The 12,123-nt window shown below is 42.8% G+C and overlaps 1 long non-coding RNA gene across 1 annotated transcript; it reads right to left on the reverse strand.

Moving 5' to 3' along the window:
* Positions 1-851: 851 nt before the first annotated feature.
* LOC125637430 (uncharacterized) lies at positions 852-11,578 on the reverse strand. The gene is made up of 4 exons (XR_007356933.2): positions 11,482-11,578; positions 5,854-5,903; positions 2,650-2,693; positions 852-1,030 (listed from the first exon to the last, which is right to left on the reverse strand). It is a non-coding gene; the product is annotated as an uncharacterized LOC125637430 (long non-coding RNA).
* Positions 11,579-12,123: the final 545 nt, after the last annotated feature.

Here is a 12,123-nt window from a genome sequence, read left to right on the forward strand (position 1 = left end):
GACACACATGCACCATTCACTGTGAAAACATCAATAGTATAAAGGCTTAGTGGGCATAGCTAGGAAAAATATGCTCCGTAGACAGTGTTGGCAGAAGATTAAATAACCACATGTGGGGGGAAGGGGGGAGACCAGTGAAACTGAATGCATATGGGAGACGTGCAGGTATTCTGAGCTAAATTTTGCAGGATTAATAATAAGAAAATTATCTTTGTCTTCCAGTCATTCAATTACTTCATGTGCAAATATTTTGGCTTGGATGTCTGCTATTCAAATATATACTGGCTTTCCTATCTGCCAAAGGAGTGCTATTGAAAGACAAGAAAACAGGAAATGAGTCGCACAGTGTTGTCAAATTGGAAGACAGTATCTTAAGCTGCTATATATTCTTTCATAAACTGTACCATAGGTGACTGCTCATCTCCTCCTGATCCCTCATGCTCTGATGGAGCAATGAGAAAGGAATATATCAAATAATGATGTGTTCAGGCAGCATAGAGAGACAGAAAGTTTATTCAGAGGACTTGATGAAAAATAGAACTGAGATTCAGGAATTTGTCAGTTTTGTCTGTCCACGCACACAGACACACACACAGAAAGATAGTTTGAGAAGAAACGTGGTCTAGCACATGTAGCACAGGCCTAGAGGCCAGAAACACAGAGTTGTGTGAATAATTAATTTTTCAGTTCTCTGGCCATAAAAAAAAAAAAAGATGGGGGTGGGGAGCAATAAACCAAGAGCATTTTGGGTGGGGGGAGGAGGAATTAGAAGTAAAATAATTTTGAGTCAAGTGAAACATTTGGTTTCGCCAACATTTAATTGTATTTTAATATTTTTTGAATTTTTTTAAAAATTAACCTGAGGAAATGTCTACACCAAAAGTCATTTGAACCAGAAAACTGAAACATTTCAAAATTACACATTTTGACTTTTTGAATATTTTTCTCTGCTTGTTCTCAACATGAACAATTTGGTGAAACTGACAGGACTCTGCAAAATGTCTCAGTGTTGTTGAATCTTCATTTTTCACTGAAAAAAATAAAAGATTATGCTGAAAAGTTTCTCCCAGTTCTACAGCAAAATCTATACTAAAGTTAGCTTTTCCAGTGAATCCATTTGTTAACTTCACTAAGTCACAGTCCAATCCTTAAGCACAAATATAACTTTCCTAATGTGAGTACTCCCATTAAATCCAGTGGGTCTGCTCACAAGTGTAAGCGGGGGAATAGTCCCACTACTGTGGGGAACTTTCCTGGCTTCTGCACTACCCCACTGAAGTGGGCTAGCAAAAGGATCTGAGTCCTCACTCCCAATTCCTTTACCCAGTGGCCTCCCTGCCCTTGATGACCCCCCTTCCACTTTCCTGTCTGGCAGAGTCCTCATAACCCCAATAAGGCTGGGCTCAGGATTCCTGGGGGACTTGACCCCCAACCCTGCTGTGGTCACCTAGGATAGGGGCTAGGGTGTCCCCACTCTGGGGTACTCTCTCGGCAATGGGCACTTCTCTGACCCATTGACCATTACATACAATTTAAAGCAAATGCAAGTTATTTAATCAACAATTAATTTTAAAAAGAATAAGGGGAAATGGGAAAGGTGAAAGGAAACACATCACCCTGCTCTGTGGCAGGGAACATCACAAACAGTGTCTCTGGAACGCCAGGGCAGTTCACAGTCTGCTCCTTGTAAGCCCCAGGCCTCCTGGTCAGGCCCTGGCTGTGCTGCAGGGATGCTGTGGGTTGGACACTTGCTCTGGTGGTGGCCACACGCTCTCAGGCTCTAAGTGTTAGGACCCTTCTTCCCTGTGTCGCCCCCGCCCTGTCGGGGATATGATCCAAGCCTGGCCTGCAGAGCCTCTTGGCTGAGGCGTCTCCCTGTGCTGGGCCCGCTGCCCAGGGTCCCCCTTGCTCTCCCCAGCTGCTCACCGCACCCAGCTCCAGACTGCTCCAGCCTCAGCTCCACCGCTCTGCCTCAGCACTGCTGCTGCTCTGCCTCCAGCTCCCTGGGCTGCTTCTCTGGCCCCTCTGGCTCTGCTCCCTGCAGCTCTGCTCCCAGGGCAAGTCTGCTCTCCCTGGGCTGTGCCTCTGGCTTTGGGGCTGCAGCTCTGCTCCCAGGACAGGGTCTGCTCTCTCTGGGCTGCTTTTCTGGTCCCTCTGGATCTGGCACAGCTCTGCTCCCAGCTTAGCTTGGGCCCCTGCTTTCTCCTTAGCTCAGCCCCCACTCTGTCTGACCCAGGCAAATCCAGCTCACACGGAGGACGGGATCTCCCTGGCCTCCTGACTCCCTGATTAGCCTGCTCGCCCGGGAGCATTGGCCTCTCCCCATTGTTCCTGGGGGCTGTCAGTCTCAGGGTCCTGATTCCCCATCGACCCTTCCCCCTTTTTAGTACTGGGAGCTAGCAACTAAAACACCCCACTGAATGTTAGTAAGGGGGCAACAGTCCCCTTACACAAGCATAAATTTAGGCACGTACATAAGGGCTAGCAGGATCCGTCCCTCAAACACTGTAATAGTCATTATTTGTTAAGCAAGAACAGTATGAATACTGCAGAAATCTGGATGAAATCGAAGACAGATGGACTCGTTTGGAAATGTCAATGGTTAGGTCATGTGTCCCCAAAAGATACTTCCATGTGTAACCCACTCACCTTCTGGGTGCGGTGTCCCGTCCCATCAATTGGCACTGAGACCACTTGAGAGAGAGAGAGAGAGAGAGAGAGCATGCAAGTAATGAGTCTGCTCTACAGTCTTAGCTAACAGCCAGTTGGCTTTTACTCATGAGGCAGAGGCTCATGCACTAAGCTGCAGAGGTCCCAGGTTCAATCCCGCTGATGGCCGGGCTCTGTTGGCGTTACAAGTGGGGGCTCATCCGGGATTACAGCTGGGAAGTCTCCGAAGCTCGGGACGTGCTTCCTCAGCTGAGGAAGTATGAAACCCACACACCTCCTGGGTCTGCTCTACAGCCTTAACTAACAGGCAGTTGGCTTTTGGCTCATGCACAGGTTCGTTTCTGTCCACCGACGACCAGGGTCTGTTGGCTTTACACATATCCACTCTGCATGCCAGATCTCTAGATCTCTATCCGTTATAGACACAACGGGGGTGAGATAATATCTTGTACTGGACCAACTTCTGCTGCTGAGAGAAACAGGCTTTCAAGCCGAAACGGAGCTCTTATTTAGGTGGCAGGTGCCCCGTTCCATCATGCAATCTACTTTTCCCACAAAATAATGATAAAAGACAAAACCATCCTAACACTTGTGGGTGAAAACTTTTCACAAAACAATCACTCTATATTTGACCTCTTAGTCTTGATTCTCAAAGGAAATCTGCACAGAAACTTCAACAGATGAGCCCGGGAGCTTAAATTCATAACTTTGCTAGACACTAAAAATCATGGATAGAATAGAGACACTGGATTTATGGCTTATCACACCAATTTATAGCCCACTAACAACTGATGCAAAGGAGGCATTAAACACCTCACCTTTCTTGATGTCATCAATTATTAACTCTCCTTCCCCATTCAATCGAGGACCTACACGTTCCTTCATCTCTTTCTTGTTCCTCATGTATTTTAAGGAACCTCTTCTTATTGGCTTTTGTGTCCCTTGCTAGGGGTGTAACTCATTTTGTGCCTTAGCCTTTCCAGTTGTGTTGCTACATGCTTGGTTTTTGTCTTTTGTACTCCTCCTTAGCAGTTTGTACATATTTTTCACTTTTTGTAGAATTCCTTTTAGATTTTCAGGTCATTAAAGAGCTCCTGATGAAGCTGTATTGGCCTCTTACTATTCTTCCTATCTTTCCTTTACGTCGGGATAGTTTACAGTTATGTCTTTAATATTGTCGACTTGAGAAACTGCCAGCTCTCTTGATCACCTTTTCCCCTAGATTCTCTTCCCATGGGATCTTACCTACCAGTTCTGTGAGTTTGTTAATGTCTGCTTTTTAGAAGCTCATTGTCCTTAATCTGTTGCTCTCACTCCTTCCTTTTCTTGGAATCATGAAATCTGTCCTTTCACCCACTTTCACCCAAATTGCCTTCCACCTTCAGATTCACTCCCAATTCCTTCCTGTAGGTCAGAATCAAGTCTAAAATGCTTGTCCTCCCATTATCTTCTCCATTTTCTGGAACAAAAAATTCTTCCCAATACATTCTAAGCACTTTGGAAATTTTGTGTTTTGCCTTATTATTTTTCCAACACAGGTCTGGGTAGTTAAAGTCCCCCCATTACTACTAGGTCTTATGTTTTGGATATTTGTGCTATTTGTTCTAGAAATGCCTGATCCACCTCCTCTTCCTCATTTGGTGGGCTAGAGTAGACCCCTACAGTGACATCACCCCTATTATTTACCTCTTAACTTTACCCTGAGATTCTCAACTGGTCTGACTATCTCCTTCTGGACCTCAAAACAACTGTATATATTACTGCTGTATAATGCAACATCTCTTCCCTTTTTACCCTTACCCCTCTATACCAATATTACAGTTGTGAAACTTATCCCACCAAGTCTCCAAGATACCAATTAAGTAATAATTTAGCTTATGTACTAATACTTCCAGTTCATCCTGTTTATTCACCACACTACTTGCATTTGTGTATAGGCATTTACAATTTTGAACAGATTCCCTCATTGATTCTCTTTTGTTTTCCTATGACAGTATTGTAAATTTCCATGTCCCTCTCAACATCTAACCCTCCCTTAAGGTCACTTTTTGTTATACTTACCCGTGGACATTTTCAACTGCCCCCTTTGAAACTAGTTTAAAGATCTCCTCACTCGGTGAGTTGGTGCTCAAAAATGTTCTTCCCCTTCTTGGTCAGGTGGACACTGTCTCTTCTCAGGAGACCTCCTTCCCAGAGCAGATCCCACGGTAGAGGAAGCCAAAGGCCTCTCACTGACAACATCTGTGCAACCACTGATTCATCTTCACAATGTGCATGTCCCTGCCTGGGTTCTTACCCTCAACCAGGAGAATGGATGAGAACATGACCTGCTCCCCGATCCTTTCATCCTAGCTCCCAGAACTCTGTGGTCCTGCTGATCTGCTAAGGGTCAGACTTGGCAATATCATGAGTGTCCACATGGATGAGCAATATGAGGTAGTGTATCTCTCAATATCTGGTTGTTTTCTAAGAGGCTCAGCTCCCAGAGACATTTGATTATGTGAGAATCTCACTTTTCATTACAAAAAAATCCCAAAACAAAAAAAACCATGCATCTTTCTATCCCTCATGGCTGTGGATAAAAGCTTAAGTGCGCAAAAACAGAAGGAAAATAAAATGATCCCCAAAACTGATTATTATTTTTTTAATCTCCTAATCTGAAGGCAAACTCATGACTCCTGAATCATGACTCCTGATCTTTCCATATTTCTTGTTGACAATACTGTAATGTGAGCACCTATTTGAAATCTAGACCATTGTAAAGTTTTTTGGTCCTTTGGTAGTTTTCTCGTCACTCTACATGCCAATGTACTCAGATACACATCTTGATGGACTGGGTGTTTTGAATATATTAAGTGCTATATAATGCTAAGTATTCTGAAAAATCAGGTCTTAGGTGTCTCAAACTTGGGCACCCAAAATTAGTGGATACTTTTTACCTTAGTTGCTCTGTGCCTCATTTCCCCAACTGTAAAATGGGGATAATAATGCCCCCTCATCTCACAGGGATGTTGTGAAAATAAATTCATTCATGTTTGTGAAACGCTCAGATACAGTAGTGGTAAGAGTCACAGAAAAGCCCATAAGGAAATTAATAATTCTGTGTTTAGAGCAGAGTATAAATAGTGGGCAGTAAATAAGGCCTGGGACCACACAATGAGGATAAAACAAAACACTGAATACCTGCTCATTAAGAGAACCATCCATCCTTGGCCCTGAATGAGGCAGGGGTCCTGTGGAGAAAATGTTTGACCATGTAATTAAAGACTTTAAGATAGTGCATACGCACAAGGGGACAGCCTTAAATCTGGCATATCCTAACTTTTGACCTTGCAACCTTAATATTCTTTTAATTTAATTTGAATGTGTGTGCGTGTGTGTGTGTGTGTTTGTGTGTGTGTGTGTGATTAAATATATAGGCTGGCATTTTCTAGAGGGCCTAAGGGAATCAGGCACCTGCATCCCATTCAAATGCAAAGAGAGTTGGTCACCTAACTCTATCAAGCATCCTTGAAAGCCACAGTCATTCATCACGCTCCATAATCCTCTGTAATTCTTAGTGGTTATTGCTGTGGCATTATTCACTGCTTCCACTTTCTAGCCTACTCATTTTCCCATTGTTAATTATTACTTCCCTCTCTTGGAAGTTCAGTCAATTTGCATTCTTCATCTTTACACCCATGGGTATCAAACATCTTTTTTAGTTGATGAGTTTCTTCAGAAATCCAACATTGTTCTTAATCTCTCCTTCTCATTTTTGTTTTTCTTCTCACCCAAGGGCTTTTTCACATGTCTACCTACTATCAGTCTTCCTTTGTCTTCAGCGACAACTTGAAATACTTCGGATACCTTCAGCATAGTCACTTTTTTGGGCATGGGGATGACTTTCTCTAAGACTTTGATTACTTCATGATGTCATTTTTTTCCTCAGAAATCTTTGTCTTTTTTTTTTTTTGGTACCTCTAGAGAACATTTAGGGTAATGTAAATATTAATGGAGAAGGAGAATTTCTTGCATTGGCCATGGCTTGTTCAAAGCCAAAATAATCTACAAATTCATGTGCACTCTGATGTTCCAGGAGTCTCTTCAGCACACAGTAAAAAGAGATTCAGTCCTGACATTGAATTTAGCATGTTTAGCACCTAATACATTAGAGATTTTTTCCCAGGTTTATCCTTGTTAAGATAACCAATAATGCTGTCAAGGTCAGGGAAGAGTGTGGTTTATTTCTTGTGTAGATGCTGGACAGGCAAGTTAAAATTTTCTAGAGGCTCTTCTAATTTCTTTAACCAGGTTTTGCAGAAACAAATTGACTTTTTATCCCTCCTCATAAATCAGCAGACTCTGTAGCTCATGACAATCTGCCCTGTTCTCAGCGAGTGTTTTTCTGGATGAATAAAATACACTGAGGATTTGGTGGTGATGGTAGAGTGGGGGGAGGGGGAGGTTGTTTCCCTTCCACACTTGTGTATATTCCTAATAAGAATCAGTGCTTTGTGCCTGAGAGCCTTTGTAACAAGAGAAAGCTGAGCATGACATAACCTGTGTGGCTTCCTTTATACAGTTCCTATACAGCTTTGTTTGAACCTGGTGTAATAAGTACATAGGTTCTCCATTTCCATTTAAAAAGCAATAATAGAATTGATCAAACGATACTGCAAAACGTGTTCGTTGTTGATCAAAGGCTGGTTGCATTCTGTACTGTGTTCCCTCGACAAAGATCATGGTTATTATTGCCAGAGCAGCATCAAACTTAGAGGGGCCAGATCCTCAGTTTGTCAAAATCAGGGTAGTTTCATTGACTTCAATGGAGCTATAGTGATTTACATCTGGTGACAATCTTACCCCTTTCTATATGTATTCACTCAATAAAGCACAGATCTTAAACATTTTGATTGAGTGAAAAAATTCCACTGTTTAGAAATTGCCCTGGATTCCCTAAGGATTTTTTCCTAGCCATCGGTAAAGGGAATACCACCCTTGTCTTGATCTAACTTCCACATCATCATCTGCCTGCCTAGCTATCAGTAAATAACCACTGCTGCAAACAGACACCACTCCTTCTGATACACTCTCCTTTGCTTCTGAGGAAGACCTTGTTCCCACCCAACCAGACCCTCCTGGCTTCTCCAGCTTCATTCTTCTCCTTCCCTATCCATATGACTGGACCTTTCTCTACTCCCCCTCCCCCGATTTACTACTTCTTTACTCTGGGCCCAGTACATACACACACAGCCCTCTGGATTTCAGTGGGACTACGCATGTTAACATAAGAACATAAGAATGGCCCTACTGGATCAGACCAAAGGTACATCTAGCCCAGTATCCTGTCTTCGGACAGTGGCCAGTGCCAGGTGCCCCACAGGAAATGAACAGAACAGGTAATCATCAAGTGATCCCTTCTTTGTCACTCATTCTAGCAAACAGAGGCTAGCGACACCATTCCTGCCCATCCTGGCTAATAGCCATTGATGGACCTATCCTCCCTGAATTTATCTAGTTTCTTTTTTGAACTGTTATGGTCTTGGCCTTCACAACATCCTCTGGCAAGGAGTTCCACAAGTTGACTGTGAGTTGTGTGAAGAAATACTTCCTTTTATTTGTTTTAAACCTGCTGTCTATTAATTTCATTTGGTGACCCCTAGTTCTTGTCTTATGAGAAGTAGTAAACAACTCTTCCTTATCTACATTCTCTACACCAGTCATGATTTTATGGACCTCAATCATATCCCCCCTTAGCTGTCTCTTTTCCAAGCTGAAAAGCCCCAGTCTTATTGATCTCTCCTCATCCGGAAGCTGTTCCATACTGTGGGGACACAGAGCCATTGAACCAAACTGTAAATCCTGCGTATAATGGAAACCACTTCAAGTCTGGGGGTGCTGCAGTACCCCCCTGGACCCCTAGTAAAGCACCTATGAAGTTTGGGGGGTCTTATTTGCCTTTGTTTTCTGAGCCTTTAGGGTTCGTTTCGTTTGCTTCACGTTTTCAAGCTTTTTTCTGAAACCAGCAGGGCTAGAAACTTTAAAAAATTAAAGCTGAGATTGTCATGTTACCTCCTGAATCCAGCAGCTGGGTTGTTGTAAGGTATTACTCACCATGAGTACAAGGGTAGAATGTAAGGTCCTGATCATTGAAATCAATGGGAACGTCTCCATTGACTTCAGTGGGCTGACTCTCAGCCTTGACCTTCCTTTGATATTCCTTCAACCCTTTACATTTGATGCCAGTCCTACCGACTTTTGCTCCATTCTAATACTGGTCTTTGCCTTAACCTCTCATAGAATCTCACTCTGTGGTGTTTCCTTCCAGAAAGCATAATACACTTGAACTAGTGTAGAACTCCAGCCAGAGAGCCTACTTGTGGGTTAAGTCTATAATGCTATGGTTATCTCCAGTGGAGATATTGAGGAAAATGGGAAAGAATAAGTTTGGAGCAGATATCCTCTCTCTGATCAGTCTTGATGGGGCTAGATTTTCCGTACTTGCATGTTGGCTAGCACCTGGGCACACAGTTGTGTGATTTGTGTGTGTGTGTGTGTGTAGAATAGTTCTCCTCTTTGCACATATGGCCCTAAATTCGACTTAAGTTATTTGGGGAAACATCATTTTTGAGTGGATGTAGTGTATTCACTGGGAGTTGAGTGATCTTGATTTCATTCTCAGCTCTGCCATAGAATGGCAGCGTGACCTTAAACAAGTTACTTAACCTTTCTGTGTCCCAGTTTCTCCACTGATAACAAGGGTATAACAGTAATTATTACTGTTTGCAAAGTGTTTGGATGTCCTTGGATGAAAGCTGATAGCTTAATACTAAGTAAAAAATCTTGAAATCAAATCGGGAACTCACTATTCAAATTGTTGCACGTCACTTCCCGCTCATGTAAAAACCACTATATACAAGTCATTGCATGGTGCACTCCTTTAAAACTTGTGATTACAGTTGAGCACGTGCACACACACACCACCAAAACAAAACACTTGCTTGTACACACAATTCTCCCCCTGGGGAAAGGATGAGAGAGAATGAACCACGTGTGATAGATGTTAGTCACATCAATGAATGCATTTCTGGAACACAATCAGATATTACGGTGATAAGGATGGTATGAAAAGCTATATAGAATAGAATAGCATAGCACCATCACATGGTTTGCTTAATACTTTGCAGTTTTGGGATGAGATCAGTTATAGTTATTAACCTAGGCTCATAAATGATAGAATCACTACAATTAATAGGTGATAGACAAGTAAATAAATTATAGATATCAATCCTGAAATAGAAGGATGCAGATCTAGATGACCAAACAGGTCTTATCCATCTCTAACATCTGGGTTCTGTGAATCATTGAAATTGTGTGTTCATCTCCCACTCTATTTGGGCAATCTACAATAACTGAAACCCACAACTAGGAAATAGGAGATTCCCTGTATTTATGGCAATTATGTGCCTGATCGAAAGCCCATTCAAATCAGTGGAAAGACGCTCATTAGCGGTAGTGGGCTTGTATCAGGCTCAGTGAGCTCTGAGCATTTAGATTAGAAGAGTTTTACAAAGCTTAGGAGTGAAGATCAAATGTGGACTAATTAACACATTGGACAGTAGAAGTCACTCTTATCCTCTGAATAATCCGAAGTTCAGTAGAATTTAGAGATGGAAAAGTTCTGTTAGGTCATCCAGTTCAGTCTTGTATGCTGTCTGTTTTTAAATGACTCAAGCAATGGGACTCCCAACAGTTATTTGGGAGTGGGGGGGGGGGGGTGGCAGGGAGGGGACATGCAGGGGAAGACTACTCTACAAGCTAAAATATGGTAAAAAAAAAATCCACAGATTGGAAAGCTGTAAAAGGACCATTAGATCATCTAGTCTGATCTCCATGAATGTTTGTCAAGTAAAATATATGAGAGCCTCAGTCAAGTGGTTGCACAGATTATCAATGTTCACAACTATTCAAAGGCAAGCTCTCAGAGCACAGAATCAGCCCAGAGAAGAGGCTGAAAAGAACAAGTCCCTGCACTGCATTCTTTTTTTTTTTTTTTTTTTGGTATAGGAAGATTAAGCAGTTGCCCTTTGCATTTGTTCAGCAGAAATACAAGTGAGACTGGATGAGTCAAGGAGCAATTCTGGGTACTAGTAGCTCTGATTCTCACCAGACATGCAAGGATTTGATCTCTTCTCCAATCTGTGTTCCCATGCCGGAATCACCTGCCAGCTGGCTGGGGTAGGAGCAGGTTCAGGCTGGAGCAGGGGCTGACTAGCATGGAAACAAGCATGGGCTAGAGCAAGAGCAAGGCCTAGCTGGAGCGGAAGCATTCTGTCAGAACTACTGGGCAACGGGAGTGCTCCCAGCCAGGTAGTGATATTGAGTAGACTGGAGAGACTGTATACCTGCCTGAGGGTCCCCTGGGTGGGTCCTCATCTGTGGATTGGCTGAACACTGGCTGAACGGCATGGGGACTATCACAAAACCTGCCTTGAATAAGTTATCTCCCTCTCAGGCTCAGGGATGACTCATCAGGTTTAATCACCCTGAGGCTCAGAGTTAACTCAGGGATGACTCATCACACCGCACTGCTCAAAAGGCCTTATCTTCTGTCTATTCAGTGGCCTGTGTGCCATGCTAGTCTCACTCCAGTCTCACTCCATACACAAATGATATTGTCACCGCTGGCACTGATTCACACTACACTCAGCAGAGGCAATACGGATTAAATAAGCCCTGGAGAATGAACTATCCAATCTCTCACTAGGAGATGGTCTTTCCGGAACAGGACTAAGGTACATTCACTGGAAGCAGTGTACATGAGCTTACCCTGTTGCCACTGTCTGTGCTGTGGATAAATAGAGAAGTTTAGATTCCAGGCCACTTAAATGGAAACCAGCAGCTATAGAGATAACTCCAAAGGATAACTGGGTCTGCCTGAAAAAAAGAGAACCCATTGAGATGTGAATATCCCTTCTTTCCTTACAAAATGCAATGAATGTTACAGGTACCCCACCAGGAAATTCTAACATTAGAGGAAATCTGATATGAGTTGTGGGTTTCAGTCATTGAAAGTTGCCCAACCAGAACTGTAATGGAGTCATGAATGGAAATCTCATGTATTGGTATTTTAATTGCTTTGGAATCCAGCCCTGCAAAGACTTCTGCATATGCTTAACTTTATGTTCTCTGAGTAATACCACTGACTTGACAGGGATGCAGTTTCACTCACTCTAAGATCCCTTTACGCTGTTCTAACAGTGTAAACTGGGCACAGATTTTGAAAATATTATTTGGCCATTTTTGGAGGAAGACGTTATGATATTTACGGTACTTGCTGCTTTCACAGCCTAAATTTCACAGTAATTTGGCCCCTGATTCTCAGTCTAACCAGAATCCAACCTCTTAACCATTTGAAATGGGCACATTCCAAGCTTCCAAGATCTGCACATCCTTCAGAATTGGGAAAGA

This window comes from Caretta caretta, chromosome 5 (genome assembly GCF_965140235.1).
Source record: "Caretta caretta isolate rCarCar2 chromosome 5, rCarCar1.hap1, whole genome shotgun sequence".
NCBI lineage: Eukaryota > Metazoa > Chordata > Testudines > Cheloniidae > Caretta > Caretta caretta.